The sequence below is a fragment of the Canis lupus genome, chromosome 35 (genome assembly GCF_048164855.1).
Source record: "Canis lupus baileyi chromosome 35, mCanLup2.hap1, whole genome shotgun sequence".
NCBI lineage: Eukaryota > Metazoa > Chordata > Mammalia > Carnivora > Canidae > Canis > Canis lupus.
In genome coordinates, this window is record NC_132872.1 from 1091674 (window position 1) to 1116294 (window position 24621).

A 24621-nucleotide genomic window follows, 5' to 3' on the forward strand; every position below is an offset into this window, starting at 1 on the left:
GCGCGCTCCTGCTGTGGATCCCTCTTCCCACCCCGCCAGCCCTCTGTGCCTTTTCCGTATTTCTGTCCCCCCCTTCCCTCTGTGCGTGTCTCTGTCTCGCTGTCCCTCTTTGAGGTGGGGTCTCCCTGGTTCAGTCTCTCTTCCTGACCAGCCCTCCCTGCCGCTGTCCTCGTCCTGCAGGGACACTGTCCCAACCAGACGTCCAGCGGGACCAAAGTCCTGGGGCCCAGGGAATGAGCAAGGTGGCTCGTGGCCGGTGCTGTCCTGGCGCCGCAGTGGGGCCGGGGGTGCCCACGTGCAGAGCTGGGCTCCCTCCGGCGACAGCAGCACCCCCCGCCCCAGGAAGGGAGGAAGGGCCTGGCAGTGTCCGGTGCCCCTCAACCTGCCGGGTCCCCCCAGGAGCCTGGTGCTCCCACCCTGTGCCCCTTGCTCTTTCCCGGTGGCAGGAAAGACCCGAGACCAGCGTCTGAACGAGATGCCAGCGGGAGAGCCGCAGGTCGCTGCTTCTCTGAGTGCAAAGGAGCAAAGCTGTGGCTGAAAAATGGATAAAGAATGGAGACGTTATTTTCTTTTAAGATTTTATTTATTTATTCAGGGAGACCCAGAGAGAGGCAGAGACCCAGGCAGAGGGAGAAGCCAGCTCCGTGCAGGCAGCCCGATGCGGGACTCGATCCCGGGACCCGGGGTCACGGCCTGGGCCGAAGGCGGCGCTAACCGCTGAGCCACCGGGCCTCCAAGGCTGGAGACTTTAACGGGTGACACAACGCAGGGCCCCCGCCCGGATCGCTGCGAAGGCCACAGGCGCCGGAGCTTCCGACTTCGCACACTCACACCCCCGGCCGCGGCCTCCCAACCACTAGCATAGAAATCAGAGCAGGAAGTCAGGGTACGGCCGGTCGCTCTTCGTGAGTGACCTTAGTCCTACCAAAAACCCCAGTGCGTAGTCGCCTCTCCATTTTACAGAAGAAGAAACTGAGGCTCAGGGACATTAAGTAACTTGCCCAAAGTTGTAACTAGTGAGTAGAACAGCTGAGATTAGAGCCTAGGACTGTCAGACGCCAAACCGCATGTTGACCCATTTTTGCACCCAACGAAAATGTTGCATCAAGCGGAGATGGTCCTTTTCCTGAGGACCCTTTCCGCGGGTGGATCAGAACAGAGAAACATCGGGATGCGGTTAAGCATCGGGTCAGGCCGACCTCCCTTCCCTGCCCCAGGCAGCAGGTGGCTTCTGAGCGCGGCCGCGGGCAACGCTGTTCCCAATTAGTCCAGGGAGCAAAGGCCCCCAGGGACGGCTGCGGCGCCTCGAAACATGTTCCCACTTGCTGCGCCTTCATCTTACCAGTGGTCAAAAATGAAAGCCAAAAAAAAGACGTGGAAAGCTGAAGGAAAACGTAGGGAAGAAAAATGTACAATTGATAAAATTGTATTATTTTTTCTTTTCCTTGAATTGGGATAAAACTGCTATGATTCTCGTTGTGATAGAACACTTTTTCCACCAGATTTGATCTCGAGTCAAGAGAGGAGAGAAGGGAGAGAGAAGTCACCCCCTCCTCGCCCCCCCACCGACATCCTCCCAAATTTAGCACCTCTTTGGCTCAGCAGTGAGCGGGGGCCTGATGTGCCTTCCATCTCTCAAGCCAGAGAAATCTTCCGAAACAAGAAGATACGGGGGGAAGACAAGACATTTGACCCATCTCCATCTAGAGTCCCCATTACTTCTTCCAGGGGGGACAAGACTTCCACCCACGGCGACTGCTTCTGCAGAGACAAGGGCGACAGGGCAGCTTGAGAGGAAGCCAGGCCGCGTAACATGCCGCACACACTCAGGGATATTTAAACCTGCCCAGGCCCTCGGAGTTAATCTCCCTCTGCAGTGACCTCACAGGGACAAGCTGTGTACATCTGGTGCCAGGATGAGGCTGTGGTTTCACACAAAAAAAGTTTACGAGGTTTAAAAGAACTCACGTCTCTAATCACAGGGCAGTGACCCGGAGAGGACACGCCCAGAATGGATTTGCGCCCAATCGCCAATTTGGCCATCTTCACTGAGACATAAACTTGGTTCTGTTCCATTCCACAAACATTTCCTGAGTTCCTACTGTGTGCCGGCGCGCTGCACTAGGCCCTGAGGAGGCAGATATAAATCAGCCAGGCCCTCTGACCCCAAAGAGCTCATTAACTCTGGGAAAAGAGCTCAAATAAGGAACTTGAAGAGGGAACACCACTGAACATTCAACAAATGTGTTTTGAGGGCCCACTGGGTGTTGAGCATGCAGAACTAGGGATTCCAAAAAAGGGTTTTGGGAGGATGTCTAATGGCCAATTGACTCATTTTTTTTTTTTTTAATCAGATAAACCATATTCGGTTCAATTTTTTGGACAAGTCTTATTCAGGAATTTTTAAAAATGATTTTAATGGCTTTTAATTTTGATTTTTAATGTCTTTCTTGCTAGACCGTAAGCTTCATAGAGCTGGGCTACAGATCGGCCTCGAGTGCAGTCTGTCTCCAATGCCGAGATGGTGTCTGGTCTAGGGAGTAGTCAAGAAAATCATGAACCTGGGGAAACTCCAGTCGGGGAATGGACAGGAGACGCAGGAGTGAGGAAGAAAAGTCCTACTTACCAGTTATCCTACGAAACAAGAGTGAATAATAGCAAAGTCTCTCTCTCTCTCTCTCTGACACACACACACACTACAGTCACTTAAGGGCATGGGATGATTGTGAAAATGCCGTGGTCACTGAATATGCCATGGTTTTCAAACTTTGAACCATCAAATGGCAGACACTGGCTGAACCTCTCAATGTCCCCCCTTCAACCTCCTTTGTCTTGTCATCTCCAGCATAGTCTAGACATCTAAAATACTAAACCTACATTCCTGGCAACTAGAGATGGTTACAAGAGGCGCTACAAGATCCTTCAACCATGAGAACAAAGCTGCACCGAGCAAGTCAGGCACTGAGGCAGTAGAACCCCCCCACCCCACCCCAGGGGCCCCAGGAGGCCTTTGCAGAGCTGCCGCACCAGCCCTGGACCACTCAACCCTGGGCATCTTGTCACAGGAGGGAAAAGATCCTTAATTGTCCAAGTCACTCTAGTTGGCTTATTTTGCTCGTGTCTGAGCACACACCTAATACATGTAAACTAGCACCGTTGAGCCCTTTACATGGGTCAGAGGCTTTACATTCATCGGCCATCACATTGAGAGGCGCAGATAGCGGACATTTACAGAGCATTTACTTTGTGCGAGAGACTATTCCAAGTTATTTACATGGACCAACTCTTAACCCCTCATTTATTATCAATCCCACTTAATAGACGAAGAACCAGGCCTGGAAACGCTACGTGACTTGCACACATCGGTAAAGAACAGAACTGCTAGGTGAGCTCTTCACCACTCCCGTCACCCTTTGGCGTCTCTTCCCAATCTCTTCAGTGAAGTCATTCTCAAAGGGGGCCCCTCTGGACCTGTAGCATCAGCAGCCCCTGGGAACTTGCTAGAAATGCAAATTATCAATCCCACCAGACATCAACTGAATCAGAAACTCCAGGGGTGGGCCCAGCACTCTGGAGTTTTAACAAGCCCTAAAGGAGCCCCTGATGTGTGTGAAGCCTTGAGGAACCACTGCTTTAGAATACGCGGGGAACCGTTGTTGTTCTCTTCTGGACATTCCTTGTTGCACTTGCTATCTCATTCTCCTTCTTAGGTTCTAAATCTTGCAGCCTTTTCTTGATCCTGGATGCTAGTCGATCTCCACAGCTGTCTGTATGCAGAAAGAAAAAGAATTCTTTGCTTTTATGACCTCAGCTCTACCTCAGACTTCAGGTCTACAGCTATCCCAGCTCCATCCGTGCAATGTCAGGAGCAAGTCCTCCTAAGGTAGCCCAGCCACGTCCAACCCAGGCTGGATCACCTGCTGTCCCAGGCACTCCGATCTCTTTCTCATACTTGCCGGAACACCTTCCGGAGCCCATCTTGGGAAGCCCCACCAGGAACTCCCACTTCCTTCTCAGGTCTATCTTTGGCCCTGGTGGCCTTTATGAGTCTCTGAGTTAGGGTCTAGAGCCACACCGGTGCTTCTGATGTCCAGGTTTTGTGACTTTTTTCACAGCCTCAGAGCTAGAAGGGGCCATCCAGTTCGATCCCCTGATTTTACCAAAAAAACTGAGGCCAAAGAAGAAGCAATAGGTTCACATTTATCAGAAAGTTGGTGGAAGAACGAGGTAGATCCTGAGTCTGCAGGGCAGGATGCTGTGTCTCTGACACCCAAGAGCAGCTTCACGTCACCTACTCAGGACACATGCCTACTAATTGCTCAGGGGGCAAATAGGCCCCAGCTGCTTTAGCTTCTGTTCAGCAATATTCAAGACCAAACCCTGGACTAGCCCACACTTACTGATGCTCCTCATAAGGGCGGAGAGAAATCTCAGGTCAATGGAGCAGAAAGACGTCAGGGCCACTCGCCTGGTTGGGAAGAGACCAAAAGATTTTCTGCAGCGACGATGATTGCCTTTAGATATAAACTAGCCCAAGTTTGAGCTGTCCGTGGGGAAATAAATGGATATTTATGATGGTGCAGTTAGGAAGAGAATACTGGGAATCATAAGGAAAGGAGACTTTAAGAGAGGGCAAGAGTTTGTTTCCCCCTGTTTGTTTTCTCCAAGGCTGCTGTGAAGAGAAACACAGGCTGTTTCAGGGTGGCTATTGCCTCGATCCCTTAGCACAAGATCCCATTTCTCAAGGTAACGAGGGCAAAGGGATGTCACACCACTAAGGTAAGTCCCAGCAGAGAGGGTCTGCCCTGGAGTATGACTCAACAGAGGCCAAGTTAATTTACTTAAATTAAATTGCCATACCTGGGTGCTCAATGTGATTTTAAAGTGATATGAACATCAGAACCCTTGTTTCTGGGAGGTTACCTAGTCGTGACGCCTGCTGGCATTCACAGGCAGCCAATTTCTTCCTGAAGAATTTCTACTAATCTCTTCTACAGGAATAGACCTTGGCTCCCAAGGCAGTATCAGTAAATTCAAGGCATAGCTTGACTCCAGCCCTAGCATTGCCAACGCAACATACCCCGCTTATAGACAAGTGGATGATTTGCAGAGCCTTCCTCGAGCCCCCCCAAACCAGGATGGTCACAGTGGTCTGTGAGCTTTGGACTCCTTCCTGCTTCAGTCCTCCCAAACTTGGCTCGGGGACAAAACGTCTGAAATAGAAGAGGGTGACGGTAAGGAAGAGTAGAAGTTCATGCACATGTGACAAGCCTTAGCCACTCTGACCTACTTCCCCTTCCTCATGCACCCTTTCTGTGGCAGCTTTCCCACATCACTTGTACTTCACCTTTATGCCAAGCAGTTTAAGCTATTGAGGGTGATTTAGGATCGGTTTCCAGGCTCTGATCCTCCCGGGGAATAAACTTCAACCAAATAGAAAATATAGTTTATAAATTACTCCATTCAGATTTGCTTCCAAATAACATGGAAGAGGAACGCGGTGGGATTACAGATGAAACTGGGTTGTCTCTGAGTTGATAATTGCTAAAGCTGGGTGAGGACATTAGTCACAAACCCAAAAGGTGGAGGCAACTCACGTGTCCACTGACAAATGAAGGACAAACAGAATGTGGTATATGCATGCAATGGGATATTACTCAGCCTCAACAGGGCAGGATGTCCCGGCACAGGCCCCAGCACAGATGGAACTTGAGGACGGATGTTAAGCGAAATAAGCCAGTCACAAAAACAACTAATACTGCTTGACTTCACTTACAAGAGGCACGTATGGTCATCAAATTCACAGAGACAGAAAGGAGGGTGGTGGTTGCCAGGAGCTGGGGGGGCTGGGGGGAGAGAAATGGGGAGTTGTTGTTTCATGGGTAAAGAGTTTCAGTTTTGGAGATTGAGAGAGTTCTTGAGATTGCTCGTGGAGCAGTGGGAATGTTCTTAACACCACTAAACTGCCCGCTTAAAATTGTTAAGATGGTAGATTTTATGTCATGTGATTTACCACAATTAAAAATTTACAAGAAAAATATTTTCAAGCTGAGGGATGGTCACGTGAGTGTTCATTCTACCATTCTGCTTACTTCTGACAGTACTCCGAATTTTCTACGACAAAAAGATAAACACGTTTCATAATACCGACAGAATTTACTTTTAAAATCTAGTAATAAGCTTAAAAAGAAATGTGCAAAGTTTGTATTAAAAATACCATAAAACCTGGGGTGCTCGGGTGGCTCAGTGGGTTGTGTCTGCCTTCAGCTCAGGTCATGATCCCAGGGTCCTGGATGGAGCCCTGCATCAGGATCCCTGCTCGGGGGAGCCTGCTTCCCCCGCCCCCCACTCCTGTGCATGCACTCACTCCCTCCTGTGCTCTCTCTCTCAAACAAATAAATACAATATATTTTTTTTTTTACTTTTCTATTTATTTATGATAGAGAGAGAGAGAGAGGCAGAGACATAGGCAGAGGGAGAAGCAGGCTCCATGCACTGGGAGCCCGACGTGGGATTCGATCCCGGGTCTCCAGGATCGCGCCCTGGGCCAAAGGCAGGCGCCAAACCGCTGTGCCACCCAGGGATCCCTAAATACAATCTTTTTAAAAAATACCATAAAACTTTACTAAAGGATATAAATTAGGTCCTGAATAAATCTAGTTATCTTGTTCGTGGATGGGAAGATGTAATCTTGGAGTGATGTTCATCTTTTCTTTATTTGTCTTTAAATTTAGTTCAGTTTTTCCAAAAGAGTCAAAAGGAAGCTATTCTGAGGAAGGACAGGATGATTCTAATATTCCTCAGGAAGAGGATGTGCAAAGACAGAGCCAAGGAAATGTGAAAAAGAGAAGCAAAGGGACATGGGAAAGTGGGAAGACATGCGTTGCCGGAGAGCAAATTTGACTTGGATGCTATGGTGATTAACACTGTGCCGAGGCAGACCGAGCACACAAAGACACCAGAGAAGCTTGGGAAAGAGTGAAGGGGGGATTCTGACCCCTTGCCTTCCATGTGACTCCTGTGCCACCCACACACCTCTTCTGGGCCCAGTAGCTGCAGAGGGCTGCCAGGCATGCCAGGGCCTGTGGCAAACAAGTAGTTGAGGCAGGGCTCCCTCTCCCTAAGAGAGCCTCATGTGAGGTTCTGCAGGAAGCACGACTCTGGCCACATGTACTCAGCCGAGTCCCCACCCCATCCCACCCCTCGCCCTGCCTCTAAGAAGCTAAGGAGGGACCCAACAGGTGAGCCAAGGGTGCAACATCTTTGGGACCTTGAGACCCAGGAGCATTGAGTTCCTCCCGTGACGTCAACAGGAGTTGCCTACCTGTCTGTCTGTCTCCTCCACAACCATCAGCCTTCCGACCACTGAGCCGCAGGGAGCAGGCAAAGAAAGTAAACAACATACCCCAGAGACCTGCCGCCCCAAGGAGAGGAATGTCCCAAATATCCAGAACAGGCATCTAAAGAGCCACCAGAGGTGAAAGATGACAACTTTAACAACAAAAAGACCCTAAAGGAAAACATCCTGAAACCAAAAAAACATGCTTTTTTTTAGGCAAAAAAAAAAAAAGAATAATTTAAGAGAAAAGGTATAGAGGAGACTCGAATTGGTTTGGCCTGGAAGATAAAGTGGGAGAAATATCACCAACCACAGAAAAATACAAAGAATTGCAATCATGAAATTTTGAGGGCAGTTCTAGGAGATCAAACGTGGGACTAATTGAATCCTAGAGAACAAAATAAGATGGTGGACAAACATCTACAGACTCTTGGGGTCAAGGAAATGTGAAAGAACAGCAGCCCAGAGATCCTACACCTAGCCAAGTTGTCACTCAACCATGAGAGCTGAAACACACACACACACACACACACACACACTTATAAATATGCATGGATTCAAAAATTATAAGACTCCCTGAAGAAACTAGTTTTAAAAAGATATCAACTAAAACCAAATGATTTGTGACAGAGAAGAGAGGAAACAGGATGATGGGTAAATCCTGTTTAACTATGTATGCCCCCATATATATATATATAACCTATGCAAATACACACACATATGTAGATGTGTGCATAGATACATACACACACATATATATAGTTTGATACAAATGGATAATAATAGACTGTGAAAATGTGTAATGCTGAATAAGGATTCTTAAAATAGAGGTGAAATACTGCAAAGGAAATGCTAATAAGATCTAGAAAGAAAAGTACTGTGCAATTTCAGCAAAATCTAAAAGTTAGAGGCAGGGTATGCAGAGTAAAAGCATCTTACAGGCTCTTGGGATAAAGAGAAGAAAATGGGGAAAGTGAAAGTATTCTGAATATCTCATTGGTGGAGGGAAGAAGCACCTAAGGGGAGAGATATAATAAGGGAACAGAGTATCTAAGTGGGAGACAAACATCTCCTTTCCCTTCTTTTAATTTTAAAAACTTTTTTTTTCAAGATTTTATTTATTTATTTGAGAGAGAGAGCGGGAGGGGGAGGGGGAGCAGCAAAGGGACAGGGAGAAGCAGGCTCCCCGCTGAGCAGGAAGCCCAACATAGACCCATAGGGTCCCAGGACCCTGAGATCATGACCTGAGGCCAAGGCAGGCACCTAACCAACTGAGCCACCTGGGCACCCCTCATTTCCTACAATAGCATTTCTGTAATAGTAAAGAAGAAGGGCACCTGAAAACAAAAGGGGAGATAACTATTAACGAGATGGAAAGAGTACATCGGAACGCCCACGTTAGCAAGGGTGGAATGTAACAGCAATTTGAGCAAACTAGGAAAATCAAAGAAAAGGAAAAAGAAAGAGAATCATCACAAGCATAAGGAGGCGAATCAAGTATAATCGTTATTAGGCAAAGGATGAATGAACTGAATTCTCTGTTTAGAAAAACAGAATCTATAGACTGGGCTAGGAAAAAAACCTCAAATCTATCTTAACACTGTTTAAGAGAAACATACTTAAAATGACAGCGAAAATTTAAAAGTCCAGGAGCAGATCCATGTGGGTAGGAAATTTCACTATCTGACAAAAGATACACTTCACACACTCAGAGGATGGATGAGTGTTTCACAGAGTGTTGGGACTCAGATATATACTGAGGAAAATTCAAGGTCGGATCAAAAAGAAAATAGCTTTGGCAAATGAGGCACCCTCAAGAAAATTAAAAGGCAAGCAACCAATTCAGAGAAAATAGTTGTCTAATGTCCAGAATTGTAAAGATAGCCTACAAATCAGTAAGAAAAAGACAACTGCCCAGTTGGGAAAAGGATAATGATCAAAGCCAAATAAATGGTCAAGAGCAAATGGAGGAATGCACATTATTACAACACAATGTCATTTTTCTCCCATCAGATTGGCCAAACGGTTAAAGATTTATAACATCAAACCACGGCAAAGGTTTGGGGGGAGTCAAATTGACAATATCTAATGCAATGTTTTTGGTTTGAATCACAGACAATTGTAAAAGTGCTTTTCTTTTGACTCAGAAATTCTATTTTTTTCATCCTTATTCTAGAAAAAGGCACGTGTGTGCAAGGAGGCATGCTCACAGCAAAACATGGGCAATAACGTAAAGATCCGTGAATAAGGGAGGGGTGAAATAAGCTGCGGCACACCCAGCTACGGAATCTTGCAGCCGTTAGAAAGCACAAGGTACCATTTACCGAATGTAAAGAAAAATGAAAAGATATCTGTGACATACTGTAAAGAGAAGGAAGCCAGCTGCAGAATCATTTATATAGTAAGTAAGTCACTGTTGTAAACAAAATCCCACAAAACCATATTATACCCCTATTGTACGAGTGTGTAGATGGAGGGGAGGCGCCTGGGTGGTTCAGTGAGTTAAGCGGATGCCTGGATTTCTGCTCCGGTCATGAGGTCAGGGTCCTAGGATCGAGCCCACCTACAATAAAATAAATAAATCTTAAAAAAAAAAAAGTATGTAAATGGGGAGGGGACTGGGATTGGGGACAGCAAAGGGAGTGTTAGTTTCATCCATATTGTTCGAGTTTTTACAATAAAAAAAGTAATCATGGACCGTGTAGGTGTAACTTAAAAATAGGTTTCCCCATAACAAGAGGAGCTATTCTCATGCTTTGACGGGCAGGTGTGTGCGTTGCCCCATTCCTGAATGCCCGCTGCAGGCCGGTGCTGCCGCCGAGCCCCGCGCGAAGCCTCGCCAGGCAGCGGGTGACGGGTGACAGGTGTCCGCGGAGGCCGGGCTGAGGGCGCTCGCTCCCAGACGGGGTTGGTCCCTGGGGCAGAAGAAGGGCAGAGAGAGAAGCAGGAAGGTCTTCGTGGTGCAAGTGGCGTGAGTGTGCGCGTGAGTGTGCACGTGCCCAGAGCCCCGGACAGCAGTTGGGAAGGAGTGACTGTTGGGTTGGGAGGGACCGTGGGGGGCCTACGTGTGCAGTGCAGATGGGGGCGGGAGAACAGCGAGCCTGGCGGCGGGGGGCAGCGGAGGCAGCGCTGGGAGACACGGGCAGGTGATCCTCTGGCCAACACCTCCCCAGAGCCCTGGGCTTCCTGCGGGGGGAGGGTGGGAGCAAGCAATACCTACACAGTTACGCACTTAGCGCCCCACGGTCACCTGTGTGCTTCACTGTAAGGTCCTTGGGGCCAGGCCAAGAGATTTGGGTTCGTTTCACCAAGTGCCCAGAACCACTTTTGAGGGGAGGAGTGCGTGATGTGTGGCAGGCCCCTCGCTCGGCCGTGCGGGCGGGCTACAGCAGGCCCTGGTCCAGCACCGGGCCTGGGGCAGCCGGGGGCGACAGGGAGTGACCGGGAGGACAGGACAGAGACCCCACCGGGCCTGGGGCAGCGGGGAGTGACAGGGAGTGACCGGGAGGACGAGGAGAGAGGAGAGCTGAGCAATAGTAGGAAAGAAGCATCGGCCGGAGGAGGTGAGCCCGGCCTCGGGAGCACGGCTGCCAGGGGCCCGGGACGCCCAGGCAGGCCGACGGGAAGGCCTCGGGCAGGCCAGCTCCGGGGGAGCACACTCAGAGGTCCTGTCTCGGGGGGAGGACGCGGCGCTGCAGAGGCCGGTCCCAGAGGGCACTTGGTGTGCGACGAGGAAAGGGGGCGTCCCTCTGGAATTTCTTGGGATCTCAGCCGAGCAGAGACGATCCAGGAAGCGAGGCCGGGATTTCAACTACCCAGGAAGGTCACAGGGGAGCTGAGAGAGGAATTCAGTCCTGGCCTCCCCCCTCCACCTCGTGCTGAGGCCGGAGGCCCATGGATTCTGCGGGCCGAGCAGCGCCTGGAGGCTGACCGGGTGACACGGAGACTAAAGGCCTCCACACAGCGCGGAGGGAAGGTGGACACACACTGGACGGTCCGGGCGGAAGGGCTGTGTCCCCGCAGCCTCGGATTAGGGGCCGCATCCCCGAGGTGGTGCTGCCGCTCGCCTTCCTACTCTGGTTCACTGCCTCCCCTGTGACCTGTGGGGGGGCACGGGCCACCCCCAGGCCCCAGAAGAGAAGAAAAGGAACAGACAGCTCTTCCTGCCTGTACGTGGGTGCAGGACTTTGCTTCAGGTGGGCCACAGGCAGGTGGTGAGTGACGGCCCCAGATTGAGGGCTCCTTCAATATATACCTCTGTCTTCATGTCACTCAGATCTCATTTTTCTACGTATAAAATGCAAGCAGAGTCGGCATTCAAGGCTTCCATAGTCTGGTTTCATACTACTTAGCAGTGGCTGATATCTTCAGCTTGGGCCACCATTCTCCATTTCACTCCTGGCCGGAAGCTCCGGAAGGATACACAAGGGAGGGAAGACTGTGAAGTCAGCGCATTATTTCCTTGGGGTCTAAGTGTGACTTGGCTTTATGAGACTAAAGCTTGCCATTGTATTGGTCCATAATTATGCATAGAATGTTAGGTGCAAAACTGAGTATCTATTGAGAATGAGGAAAGGCCTCACGGCAAATTGCAGATTCTAAAAAGCTTAAAAATACCAAAGATATCACTAAATGCAGAAAAAAAGCAGTCTTTTTTTTTTTTTTTTCCTTTTTTAAGTAGGTACCATGCCCAGCGTGGAGCCCAAAGCCCAACACAGGGCTTGAACTCAAGACACTAAGATCAAGACCTGAGCCAAGATCAAGCGTCGGATGCCTAACCGACTGAGCCACCCGGTGCCCCAATGGTATTTCTCTTAATCAATTGTTTGGAAAGCCTCTGTAATACTTTTTCCCTATATTTTTTTAGCAGCACACCCTTTGCCTGTTCATATGACAGCTTTGCAATGTAATTTTCTAGAGACAGAATGGAAATAGGATCCAGTCTTTCCTCTCATAGGTTTGACTGGAATTTTTTTTTTTTAATTTTTTTTTAATTTTTTTTTTTATTTATTTATGATAGTCACAGAGAGAGAGAGAGAGGCAGAGACACAGGCAGAGGGAGAAGCAGGCTCCATGTACCGGGAGCCCGACGTGGGATTCGATCCCGGGTCTCCAGGATTGCGCCCTGGGCCAAAGGCAGGCGCCAAACCGCTGCGCCACCCAGGGATCCCGAATTTTTTTTTTTTTATTGTGGGTGATGTAGAATCATTTCAGTTTCACACGTTACTGTTTGTAAAATCATGTAAAACTTGAGATTGCTGCCCGATTCGGGAAGGTCTCTATCATTTACTTCCATATATAACTAAGATTTAGGGCATTTCAAATTTTCTTGTGCAGGAACTAATCTTAAATACTTTGATTTGCTAACACAAACTAGCTCGTCTGTGATGTCCCTTTAATACTGGCATGTTTATGAGGTTAATGCTATTTTTTTAAAAAAGATTTTATCTATTTGACAGAGAGAGGGGCACAAATAGGGGAAGTGGCAGACAGAGGGAAAGGGAGAAGCAGGCTGGCTCCCCGTGGAGCAGCGAGGTGGAGCCGGAGGTGAGATCAAGACCAGAGCCTAAGGTAGATGCTTAACCCACTGAGCCTCCCAGGGGGCCTGGTTTGTGTTACGTTCTGTGGAGCGCGCTGTGGGGCTTTGCCCGCCTCTTGGGGCCAGCTCGGCCAACCCTCCGCTGCTGGGATATCGGATCCGCGGAGGCCACAAGCTGGTGGGCCGCGCAGTCCTGCCGGCTTCAGTGCCTTCAAGCGTAGCTCCTGAGAGCTTCCTGCACTAAGCCTTCCACATGCAGCTCTCCATGTCACAGGCAGTTTCCAGGGAACCCGATCTAAGGCATCTTTGTACATATCAGGATTTGTGTTAAAGCAGCAAGAAATACAAATCTTTTCCCAATGAGTTCATATGCTTTACTCCTCTTCATCGATAAGACCATCAAAGAGGCGCCTGGCTGGCTCAGTTGTAAGAGCATGTGACTCTTCACCTTAGGGTCGTGGTTCGAGCCCCAGAGCCCCACGCCATGTGTAGAGATTCCTTTTTGTTTTGTTTCTTTTTTGTTTTTTTGTTTTTGAGATTCCTTTTTTTTTTTTTGAGATTCCTTAAAAAAAAAAAAAAGGTCCTATACTTCTATTTTGCATTTTCTTCCTTCCTTTTAATAAGTCACTGATTTTGATATAATCTGAATTTTTGTAATGCTTACAGGCTACAAATGCCCATGACGGCTGCAAAGCCACTCAACATATGAAGAGTGTGATGGAAGGAAAATGGGATAGAAAATCTCCTACTTTGGCAAAATTTACCCCCCAAATATCAAAAAAACATGTGACATAGGAATATATTGGTAGAGCTCTTCTTCAGGCCTGGGAAGGGGCCCGTGCTGATGTGGGGCCCCCAGCCTAACCTGCCTCTGCCGGATCTTCCCCTCAGGCTGCCTCAAGCTGGATGTGGCCTTGACCCCTTCGTTCCTTCTAAGGCAGCTGCCCTGCGTGATTCCTTCTCTGTGCTGCTGCCTCTGCGCCCAGAGGTCCTCATGGCACCTTAGTACACTACGGTCTGAGGCTTCCCTATGGCCATACCTTTGCAAATAAATCCTCCGCTGGGCATCCCATTCTGGGTGAGCCCTCTGTTGTCCGTTGGCCCCTGGCCAATCATCACTCCCTCCTCCCCACCAAGTACCTCTGCTCCCCTCCAGCTGCTCCCTGATTCCCTCTCTTCCTTACCCCACCCCCAGGCCCTGTATTCCCTTGTGTCACCTCCCAGCCTGCAAATCCTGAGCAAATCCCACCCATTTCGCCTGGCACAGCTCCGTCCCAGCCTCCTCCCCAGGCAGAGTGGAAGCCCTGTGGGGGGGTGAGCGGGTGGCTTTGCAGGCCGCCAGGGGAGGAGGGGCTCCAGGAGCTATCGATTTCCTAATTAACCCCCGGAAAAGGAGGCTCTTTACAGCATCTCTCCTGGAGACTAGAATCCCTGTTTACCCCACCACTTAGTGAGGCCCTGTCAGAGTGAGGGAGGTCCCTCCATCCCCCCATCCCCTCCCCGGGGCCAGCGGGGCAGGACTCCCTGTGTCTGGGAGCATGTGAGTGATTAAAGCGAAGCTGGCCCAGTGCCCCATACAAATCATTTCCAGCCACAGTGCTCCAGGGACTTTGCTGGAATGCAGGCCAGGAACACGGATGGATCCTCACTGGGCCGGTCATGGAGAAGAAAGTCCTATGGGCCCAGAGATCGGGGATTCTGTGGACCGGGGCCAGGTCAGGCGCGGGAGCACCGATCCCCAGGGGGGAGGAGTCCAGGCTTCCTCCTCACGCTCCATGAAATCCCTCAAGGCAGGAAGCTTCGGGAAGCAGGCCTGGCCTGGGCTCTGGGAGCATGGGGGGTGGGGGCCGCAGCTAGGACAAGGAGGCGGGGGCTCCCGAGGGCAGGGCCGCCTGTGTGGTGCTGGCTGGGCCAGGCCTGTGGGGCCCATTTCCCCCGGGGCCACGTCGGCCCACCGGCTGGGAGGACTTAGCACTTGGGAAGGAGCTTCCTGGAAAATAGGATGGAGTTTGGAGCCAACTCTGGTCCCACTTTCCGAGGCTTGCGCCCAACCCGTAGGGATCCTTCAGCCAGCAAAGTGTCCGACGACGTCTGGGGAACGCCTTTCCCCGGCTGAGGCGAAGGGAGGATGGATTTCTATCTCCTTCATAAAGTTAGGGAGCCATCGGCTGAAGGTACGGCAGTCCCCCGAGCCGGGCTCGTCCCACGGAAGTAGGTGGGGGTGAGGCCACCTGAGGTGCGGGGGGGGGGGGGCACGCTCCGTGGTTGTCGTGACCAGACCCCACAGGCAGAGCTGGCCGGTGGGCCTGTGACCTTGGGCCGTGACCTCCGGCAGGACCGTGACCTCGGGCAGGGCCTTGTGACCTCGAGCAGGACTGTGACCTCAGGCAGGATCATGACCAGTAGGGCCTGTGACCTCGGGCAGGGCGGTGACCTCGGCAGGACCATGACCTCAGGCAGGATCGTGACCTCGGGCAGGCCTGTGACCTCGGGCAGGACCGTGACCTCGGGCAGGCCTGTGACCTCGGGCAGGACCGTGACCTCGGGCAGGATCGTGACCTCGGGCAGGGCCCCGCCTCTGAGCTTCCGGAGTCTCCCCTATAAATGAAGGACTGGGGCCAGAGGACATTAGCCATCACCTCAGCTAAGATTCCCCGAGCCTCATAAACCCAGGCACAGGTCCGAGGTGGAGACCGTGTAGAATCCGCCAGTTAAGTGAGTTTGCTCTCCCCGGAGCGCTAACAGCTAACAGCCCCGGCTCCGCCTGCCCCCCCCGCCCCCCCCCCGGCCCGAGGAAGTCAGCGGGCCTCCCTGAGCCCCAGGCCCGCCCAGGCCGCCACGTGTGATGTGGCCTCTGGTGACCCGAAGCTGCGCGGGCCTGGCTGCGCGGGGCCGACGGGACAGGATCGGAGTCTCTCTCGGACCCTATCATTAAAAGAAGGTCCATCCTATATCCTGACCTCAAAATGTGAGACCCGCCTCAAAATGTGATCTCCTAGGACTTAAATGGAGCAAACGTCCTTCGAAGTTCTGCTCCAATGCGTCCCTGCCTTCTAGCTGGAGGTCCCCGCCTCTCCCGGGTGGCCACGGGGCTTTGGCTGTCTCGCTCGTCGTCGCTTTCACGTTCCGCTAGAAAGAAGGCCGAGTATTGCCCCCGCCGCCCACCGGCAGACCGGGAGTGACCACACTGTACGCTCAGAGCAGGACTGACGCAGAGCAAAGACTCAAGGAAATATTCTCGATTAACAGAGGGGACAGAGGGGAAACAAAAATTAACACTATTGCATACTATGGTGTGACACGCATATTACAATCCCCAATTTACAGGGTAGACCAGGCAGCTCGTGGAAGCAAAGTCCTAGTGTTAGTGGCCGTTCCCGGGCACAGCTCTGTGTTGCGCGCCGTTCCCCACATCTCCGCGCGCGTCATTTCATTTAAAACACACAACAACCCTTATGATGGCGTGTTATCCCCGTTTTGCAGATGCGGAAACTGAGGCTCAGAGAAGTTAAGTAAATAGCCCAAGTTTACAAAGTTCCCCTGGGGGTGCTGGTGTAAGTTCATAAACTATACCTCAGGTATGCGTCATCGGTGGGATCCTTTTTTTTTTTTTTCCATTGTAACTGATTATTTTGTTCCCAACAGACCCAAATCCCACTGAGGAACAGGGAGGAAAAAAACTAGTTGAGTTACAGCACTCAGAGATTTTTTTGTTTGTTTGTTTTCCCGTTTTCTCAGTTTCTCTTGAACAAGTATTCAAGTAATTCCAGGCTCAAACTTTTCCTACCAAGCTATTTCCCCTCCACCTTCCGGGAAGTTCCCTGTTCTTTTCTCTGGGGTTATCTCGGCGCCAAATTGGAAAAGCCCCTACTGTGTTCACACCGGTAGCTGAAGTCCATGCTGTGGAAGCCTGTGGTCTGTTCCCTCGGCCTGGTTGGTCCCGTTGTGATGTCTGCCCCCTCCTTCCTGCGGCTGGCTGCGTGCACCCCAGCTCTCACTAGTACAGCAAACCTGGGTCTCAGCCTGTCCCCTGTGGCATGGGCAGTCCTCATGACAGTCTCTGCTTCGGGTCACTTCCCCCTTGTCACAGAGGCCCACGGCAGGCCTACTGGCCTCTGCTCTCAGTGACCTTATGCATCCCCCACTGGGGGCCCTCGGGATTTTCAGGGCCAGCTGGAGAGCACCAAGCTGAGGGGTAGGTCCCACCTCAGGCCGGGTCTCTGTTCCATGAGCCCCTCCAAGTCATGCAGGGTCTTCTAAAGGTGCTCTCCTCCCAGAGTCTCTTACACAGGAATGGGGTGCAGAACACTTCTCTAGAATCCCAATGAAACGGACTGCTTCTCATCCTCCCCTGGAACCACTTGCTCGCCTTCCCATCCCTCTTCACCTCCTACTCCTCCTCCCTGTGGTGAAAGGGCCTCCCGTCCCTCCCACTGTTTGACTGAGGCCCTATATCCCCTTCTCCTCCTTGATGAATGAGGTGCCATTCATCTTTTTCCCTTAGAGCCATAATGGAAGATGACTACAAGAAGAATTAGTAAGGAAGGCATTTTGAAAAATATCACCTGCATTCCACTTGCAGCTCTAGGAATTAAATCCAATTGTGTCCAATTCTAAAGCTTCGCTTTCAACCACCACACTATGGAGCCCAATACTACAAAACGAGGGTGGGGAAAATCTTGAATTTGAACCCAGATCTAATCCAACCTCAAAATCCAAGCTTTCCCATGTGAAATAAATCAATCAGAGAAAGACAATTATCATATGATCTCACTCATACATGGAATTTAAGAAGCAAAACAGGATCATAGGGGAAGGGAGGGAAAAATAAAAACAAGACGGAATCAGAGAGAAAGACAAACCCGAAGAGACTCTTAATCACAGGAGACAAACTGAGGGTCGCTGGAGGGGGTGGGGTGGAGGATGGGGTAACCGGGTGGTGGGCATGGAGGAGGGCATGGGATGTGATGAGCGCGGGGTGCTATATGCAACTGATGAATCACCAAGCTCTACCTCTGAAACTAATAATATACTATATGTTAAATGAGTTTAAATTTAAAAATAAAATGGTAAAAAAATTCAAGCTTTTCCATTAAACCATTTTCCTCTTTCTTTGTCCACTAACAGAAAGCATCCTCAGACCTCGCCCCTCCAGATACATCCTGGGGCCTCCATTCCATGCCACAGCAGATGCAGGAGTCACCGGCTCGCTTCCTCCCTCCTGGCCGAGCAGAGTCCGCGGTCCCTCCCGTGTTGGTGTTGGCTCTCGGCGCGTTGGGGGCAGAGATGCAGAAGACCTGTCTTTGAAGGCACCTGCGCTTGCCTGCTTTGGATCCCTTAAGGCGGCCTTGAGCAGTCCCTTCAGAGGTTAGTTTGTGACTGGCCTACTCCTCCATCAGGGTAAGCGGACTTCTAGCTGTGGAAAGGAGGAAAGGCAGTCCACGGGCCAAGTGGGGCAGCAGACGTCAGATCAGGCTGAAGGACCTGAGGTTTCCCACCCACCCAGAAACCCTCTTGAGAAACTCACTCTACGGGTTTGGTGCACACCTTGTTTTATTTTGTTTTCCCCTCAACCACATAATCACAATCAGTTTCACTCACCTGGAAAGTGGCATCGTCCTGACCAGCACAGGCTGCGGCTGTTAGCAGGTGGGCCGCTCACAGGTGCCTTCACTGGTAAACGGAAATCCAGAACCGAGACAACTTCCCAGAGCGTTCTGACAGTTATGAACTGGATGTCCCCGAAGTATTTCGGGTAATAATTTTCAGATAGAGGCAAAAGTGACGTATCTCTTGATCAGTTCTTTACTACAGGCTTGGAGAAACCCAGTCTCAGGATTTAACTCAGCAGCCATTTATTGAGTTTCTGATGCAGAAGAGAAAGGGTCTGGGCAGGTGAGCACTTTTACTGCAAAGGCAAAATAAGACACGGTCTTGAACCTCCTGTGGCTTCCGGCCGGTGGAGGTGTGTTTTGGGGGCAGGGGGCTGTGAGACATATAGCGCCCGCTCATTTTAAGAAAACGCTCCATATCTTAACTCTGCTCCCTACTCTTGCTTCCTGGCCTGATTTCTAGAAAGATTCGTTCACGTGCCTTGTCTCCCAGTCCCCTCCTGCTTCTGCTCTCTGCTCTAACTACCTGCTTTCACTACCACATTTATATACTTTTAGTCTTTATCCTGCTAGGGATGACATATTTAGCAAATAAAAATAGGGGACATCCTTATACTAAAAATTCATTTCTATCTGAAATCCAGATTTAACTGGGCCCTCTCTAGTGGCTCTGGCAATGCCATGTCTCGTATGACTCCTCTGCTAGCTCTTACCCAGCAACTGTTCCTTGTTGAAATGATTTCCCCTTTAGCAGATGCAACATTGGCCGACATCACTTTTTCCTCATCTTCATCCTTCTCCCTGGGCCACTCCTTCATCTCCTAAATGTCCATCTCCCTCGGAACTCCAGCCTCTATTCTCGCTTCCTCACTCTTCCCGCACACCTACACGGTTGTGGCCCCAGCCGTGGTGGGGTTGTATCGATGAGTCTACTCCCAGTCTAGAGAGCATGCTTGCTGCAGTCACTCCATATCTCTATACCTCACGGTCTCCTGGGCAACTCCAAGATGTTGCAAGCTCAGCATGTTGCAATTTTACTCATCTGTTCTTCTCTATTCCTGCTCCTACTAGTTCAGTGAATTGATAGCGCCATCCAATCCACCGCCAAGCCAGAAATCCAGCACTCAGTTTCGAGTCTGCCTTCTCCCTCCACCACATCCAATTTGTCTCCACGCGTGATAGATTCTATCTTCTAAAGATTCCCCAGCTGACCCCACTCCCTCTCTGCCATTGCCCTATTATAGACCATCATCATCACTCACCTAGATCACTGCAGTAGCCTCCTAATTGGTCTCTCTCCTTCCCTTTCTCTTCGCTCCCATCTTTCTTCCACACTGTCCCCTGAAGGACATTGCCAACACAAAAGTTGCATTATGCCCTTCATTGTTTTATTGGTTTCACATCAACCACTGGGTAGCTTGTCATATCGGCCTCTTCACCACCTGGTGAATAGCCACTTCTCCAAGTTCATCTGCTGACACAGAAAAACCCCAGCCATACTGGAAACACACTCTCTTCCTCGAGCACACACATGGCCTCCATGGCTTTTTCTGCAACGTACTTAACACTTGAAACCACAGAACACTACTCATCCTCCCAGCCACGGGTCAATCTTTGTCTCTTTGCCGAAGCCTTCCCATATTCTCTCAGAGGACATGGCTGGAAAGGGAAGTGGTGATCCCCACTCTGTGTTCCCTTAGCTGCTGGAGTCTAACACTTGTACTAGCCTTTGTCAGAAAACTCTCTAAGGCAATGATCTGTTTGCCAGGTCTTGAACGTCCTGTAACAGTTTGCACGTTACGTCAGATCCTAAGTTCCTTGAGCGCAAGAACCATACCTTTGGTTTTGTTCAGTTTTGTTAATATTTAGAACTTTAAAAACACCGTATAAGGATACAGAAACTAATACAATCAACCCCCCGTGTTCCAATTGCCCTGAGTTGACCACCATTAATATTGTGTTGTATTTACTTTCAATCTTACCCAGTTGATCCTACTCTCACCCCTCAGAGGCAAAACTGGAAGCAAAAGAAGCAGATGAAGGGATCCCAGAGTCGGTATTTAAGAAGTACCAGAGTAGGATGGAGGTTGATCTGGGAGAAGCAGGAAATGAATGAATGTAATCAGTTAAGACATTCTTATTATGAGATGTAGAACAGCAGAAATCCACATTTTTCTTAAAAAAAAAAAAAAAAGCCCATTTCCCCAAAGACTGAAGGCCCACTTCAGCTGTATACTGGTGGCAAACTAAAAATGTCACATGAAAGAAAAATCTTACTTTATGTGGATTTGACTTTTAAAAAAAAGAGAGAGATTTCGAAGAACATGACAACATGTAAAGCCTTAGTGAAGCTAATTTTGACTTTGTTTTGGTGATTGTTCAAAGAATTCTTTCAACCAGCTGAGAAGACTGCACCAAAATATTAACTGTGATTAATAGGACCTGTGGATAGAAGAATTGGAGGTAATTTTTTTTCTGTTTGCCAATTTGCATTTTTTACAGCAATGAGGAAGACAAAAGTTGCTTTAGAAACTATATTGAAGGACAATTAAATAGTTTAAGAAATTTTTTTTCATGAGAGACAGAGGATTTGAAGAGAGGGAGATTCTATGTTGACAGCCTAGAATTTGAAGCTTGAACTTTAATGAGATTTCTCCTTGTCAGTATTGTGGATTGACTGACTGTACCATCCAGGGAACAAACAGCTGACCTCAAATCACATGCCAATAGATTCACAATTAAACAATCACTCAAGAAACTATAAAGCACACAAAATGCATAGTGGCTAAAAATAATAAACAAATGAAGCTTCTGTGTTTTCTTGCCTGAGAACAAGGGGCCTGTTCTTTTAGTATTTATAGTGAAATAGTGACTCTGTGGGAAAAAAAAAAAATACAGCAGTTGGTAAATGTTCTAAGTGAAGCACTGCAACTGTGTCATCAGATCTGAGGGCCTCTGACTTCACCTGTGATCGGCTCAGAATAAAGGATTGGCTATGAACACGTGACCAGTGGACCTCCGGATGATCAATTCAATATGGAAAATGACCATCCATCCCGAAATCTCATTGCTTTTCCTTCTTCATTTTTTCCTTTCTGAATTTTAAAACAGGAGAAGTTTTCCATAAAGAGAAAGTGATTTATTTAGAGTTTTTCCACATATGCTACTAAAACAGGTTGTGCTTTCTCCCCTGAAGGTAACATCTCTGTTCTGAGACAAATGATGAAACGGTTTAGAAAACCTTGCAAAATTTTGAAACATTTTGAAAGCAGAACACTTTTCTCTATGTATTTTGTCCTGTGCATTTGGCATAGAGAGAGCAACAGAGCAAAATGCCCAGTTTGGTTTCTTTTAATTAGATGCTCACTTGGGTTTAGTTGTTTTTAGTTCCCCTGGCTTCCTGGGGGAGGAGAGCTGTGTTAATGCTTGCTATTTGCACATCCAAATGGCGGGGGTAGTCTTTGGCAACGTCGGCACTCACCAGTCCTGAAATGCCTTTGCAGCGTGGGGTCAGACATCCACATTTCCCTGAGGACACTTGCCTGGACAGCTGGCCAGGACGCCACGGGGTGCAACCAAATCCTATAGCGTGAAATGGAAGAAGAATCGGTGGCGGCTCTGGTGTTTGATGAACTGAAGATGGCAGGCCAGGCGGCCAGGCTTCATTCCAAAGGCTGCCCTTTAGAGAGTTGGCCTTCTGGTCGCCAGGCCTTTCTCTGCTAGATTCCAGGTGGAATTCTGGAGGCCAGAGGAAATCATTTAAGGTGTCCATTTGTTTACTCTGTCAGTCAACAAATCTTTCCTGGGCATCTACAAGGCATAAGGCACTAGGAGATACAAATAATTTTACAAGAATAGAAACTGAGACCCGTGAAAGCATTTAATAACTTAGACTGATCTTTCTCACCTGCATTAATTCAAAGAGGATAAAACAGACATGACATGGTCCTCGCTCTCAAAAAGTTTACAATATAGTAGAGGAGATGAAGCTTGTAGATATGTTTCCGCATTACAGAACAGGATATGGTACATGTCATGAGGAAAAAGGAGTGAGCAGCTCTCCTGGAGTCACACGCCAGAACTTTCACGGTTCAGAGAGTTTGAGGGAGGGAGAGGCTGCCTCCAGCTTCGGGTCGGGGCTGCATCCAAGCAGGACTCCATGGTGGAACTTGGACGTATGAATACGGAGGACCAAGTGGCCGCGCTTTTGTTACCTCCCACGTACTTGAAGGTGTGCTCTCTTGGTGTTGAGACTCAACAGCTTTTTCAGGACATTCATACCGACCCTTTGATTGTCTTCGTGGCACCTGTGCTTTGAAAGTTAGGAACATTTTTGGAGCCTAGGAGACAATCATTTGTGGGCAATAATTCATGTAGAATTAGACCTACTGATAGCAGGTCTAAGTCTCACACTTGAGCCATTTCGAAAGCCACACAATTTAAGGGCAGTTGGTGGGGGAATAATTTGCAGCTCTCCGTGGCTTAAATTGTTAACCCAGTCCTAAAATTCACAACTCTTTAATTCATTCTCATAAAGGTTTGTCCTACTGCCTAGGGAATGAGACTTCTCCTGACTAAAAGACAGTTATCCAGTAAACTGGTTTCACTGTTTTATTCTGATATTTGTTCTAATACGGTGTAGAAAGATTTCTTGCTCTGATAATAAGTGTGTTATTTTTTTCTTTGGTGATTCAATATCTTGTGGTGTCTCATATTTCTCATTTTGAATGCCAGTTGCCATTGAACAAGACTTTAAGGAAGATATGGGTATTTTAGGTAAATGTGTACTGATACTAGATGATTCCTTTGGAAAAAAAATTACTAAGTCCCCCCAGTATGAGAGAGAGAGAGAGCTCTTCTTTCTTCCAAAAAGATAACAAAAATTAGAATTTTTAAAATAGTAGCTCATTAGGGATTCTGATTAGTGTGGTATTTTGCATTTCTGACTTTACATTTACTCTACAGCATTCATCTAGTTTTCATGAGTCTCAAGTCCTGAGTGTCTTTGTTTAAGAAGCTGCCTTAGAAAGTCTTCCACACTCTTACACGAAGAACAGTTAGGGGACTTGCCAAGTTCTGGTTTGACACAGGCTTCTTTTCCCAACTGATTGAAATAAACAAACAAAAGTATGCCTCTTAAGAATGTGTACGATAATCTGAAGTCTTAGTTTGATTGCATAAAAAGTACAAATTAGTCATGTCTATTTCCAGATAATTTTCATAAGCTTCAATGCCAAAATCAACTATTACTGCCCGAAGTCAAAAGCTGTGTAGGATGAATTTCGTTCCAGTGGGTCAAAACATTTCTGTTGATCTCTAATACTCTTCTGTGATGAGGCAGAAATGAAGAAGCAAACTTCAGTCTACTGACAAATATAGAAAATGTTTCACGTACCAAATGAGTGTGTCCATGTTTTCCTGTTTCCATCTGGATCCTTTTCAGTGTGATTACTTATTTTTAGGTTGGCATTTTAGAAGGAAGATGAAATGGCTTTAGGAAATGATGTGAAAGGTTAAAAAGATGGATGAAAAGGGTAAGTCGAGGGCCATCATGAAGGAAAATGTAGCCTCACAGTTTAATGCGCAATGTACTTCTTAGAAAAACCAGATACCCTTATTTTTGCTAAATCCATATTCTTGAAGCCTGTAAACTTGAGTAACTATGCCAAGGTGTAAAGGACTTCAAGAAAAAAAATGTAGAAATTTAAGCCACATAAGCATAGGGGGAGGCCATGTCACTAAATAATGAGGTGGGAACAGGCTGACACTAACTTTTTTTAAAAAGATTTTTATTTTTAAAAAAAGATTCTGTTTATTTATTCATGAGAGATGCAGAGAGAGAGAGAGGCAGAGACACAGGCAGAGGGAGAAGCAGGCTCCATGCAAGGAGCCTGATGTGGGACTTGATTACAACCTGAGCCAAAGGAAGAAGCTCAACCACTAAGCCACCCAGGTGCCCTGACACTAATTTTTTTTTTTAAGATTTGTTTTATTTATAAGAGAGAGAGTGCGTGCATACACATGAGTATGAGTGGGAGGAGGGACAGAGGGCGAGGGAGAGAGACTCCTTAAGCAGACTCCCCACTGAGCAGGGAGCCCAGTGCAGGCCTCTGTCCCACAACACTGGGATC

General features: G+C 48.5%; 2 long non-coding RNA genes across 6 annotated transcripts; one reads left to right on the forward strand and one right to left on the reverse strand.

Moving 5' to 3' along the window:
* Nucleotides 1–3203: 3203 nt before the first annotated feature.
* Nucleotides 3204–9898, reverse strand: LOC140624712 (uncharacterized). Its single transcript, XR_012024195.1, has 4 exons — nt 9789–9898; nt 5081–5213; nt 4401–4468; nt 3204–3767 (listed from the first exon to the last, which is right to left on the reverse strand). It is a non-coding gene; the product is annotated as an uncharacterized lncRNA (long non-coding RNA).
* LOC140624711 (uncharacterized) lies at nt 3784–24250 on the forward strand. 5 transcript variants are annotated; one of them, XR_012024193.1, is made up of 6 exons: nt 3784–4017; nt 4669–4779; nt 9516–9740; nt 12018–12144; nt 18006–18773; nt 23702–24250. It is a non-coding gene; the product is annotated as an uncharacterized lncRNA (long non-coding RNA). The 5 variants fall into 5 exon arrangements; XR_012024191.1 differs by lacking the exon at nt 4669–4779 and having other exon boundaries at nt 3818–4017; nt 18006–18245; nt 18680–18773; XR_012024190.1 differs by lacking the exon at nt 4669–4779 and having other exon boundaries at nt 3816–4017.
* The last annotated feature ends 371 nt before the right edge of the window (nt 24251–24621 follow it).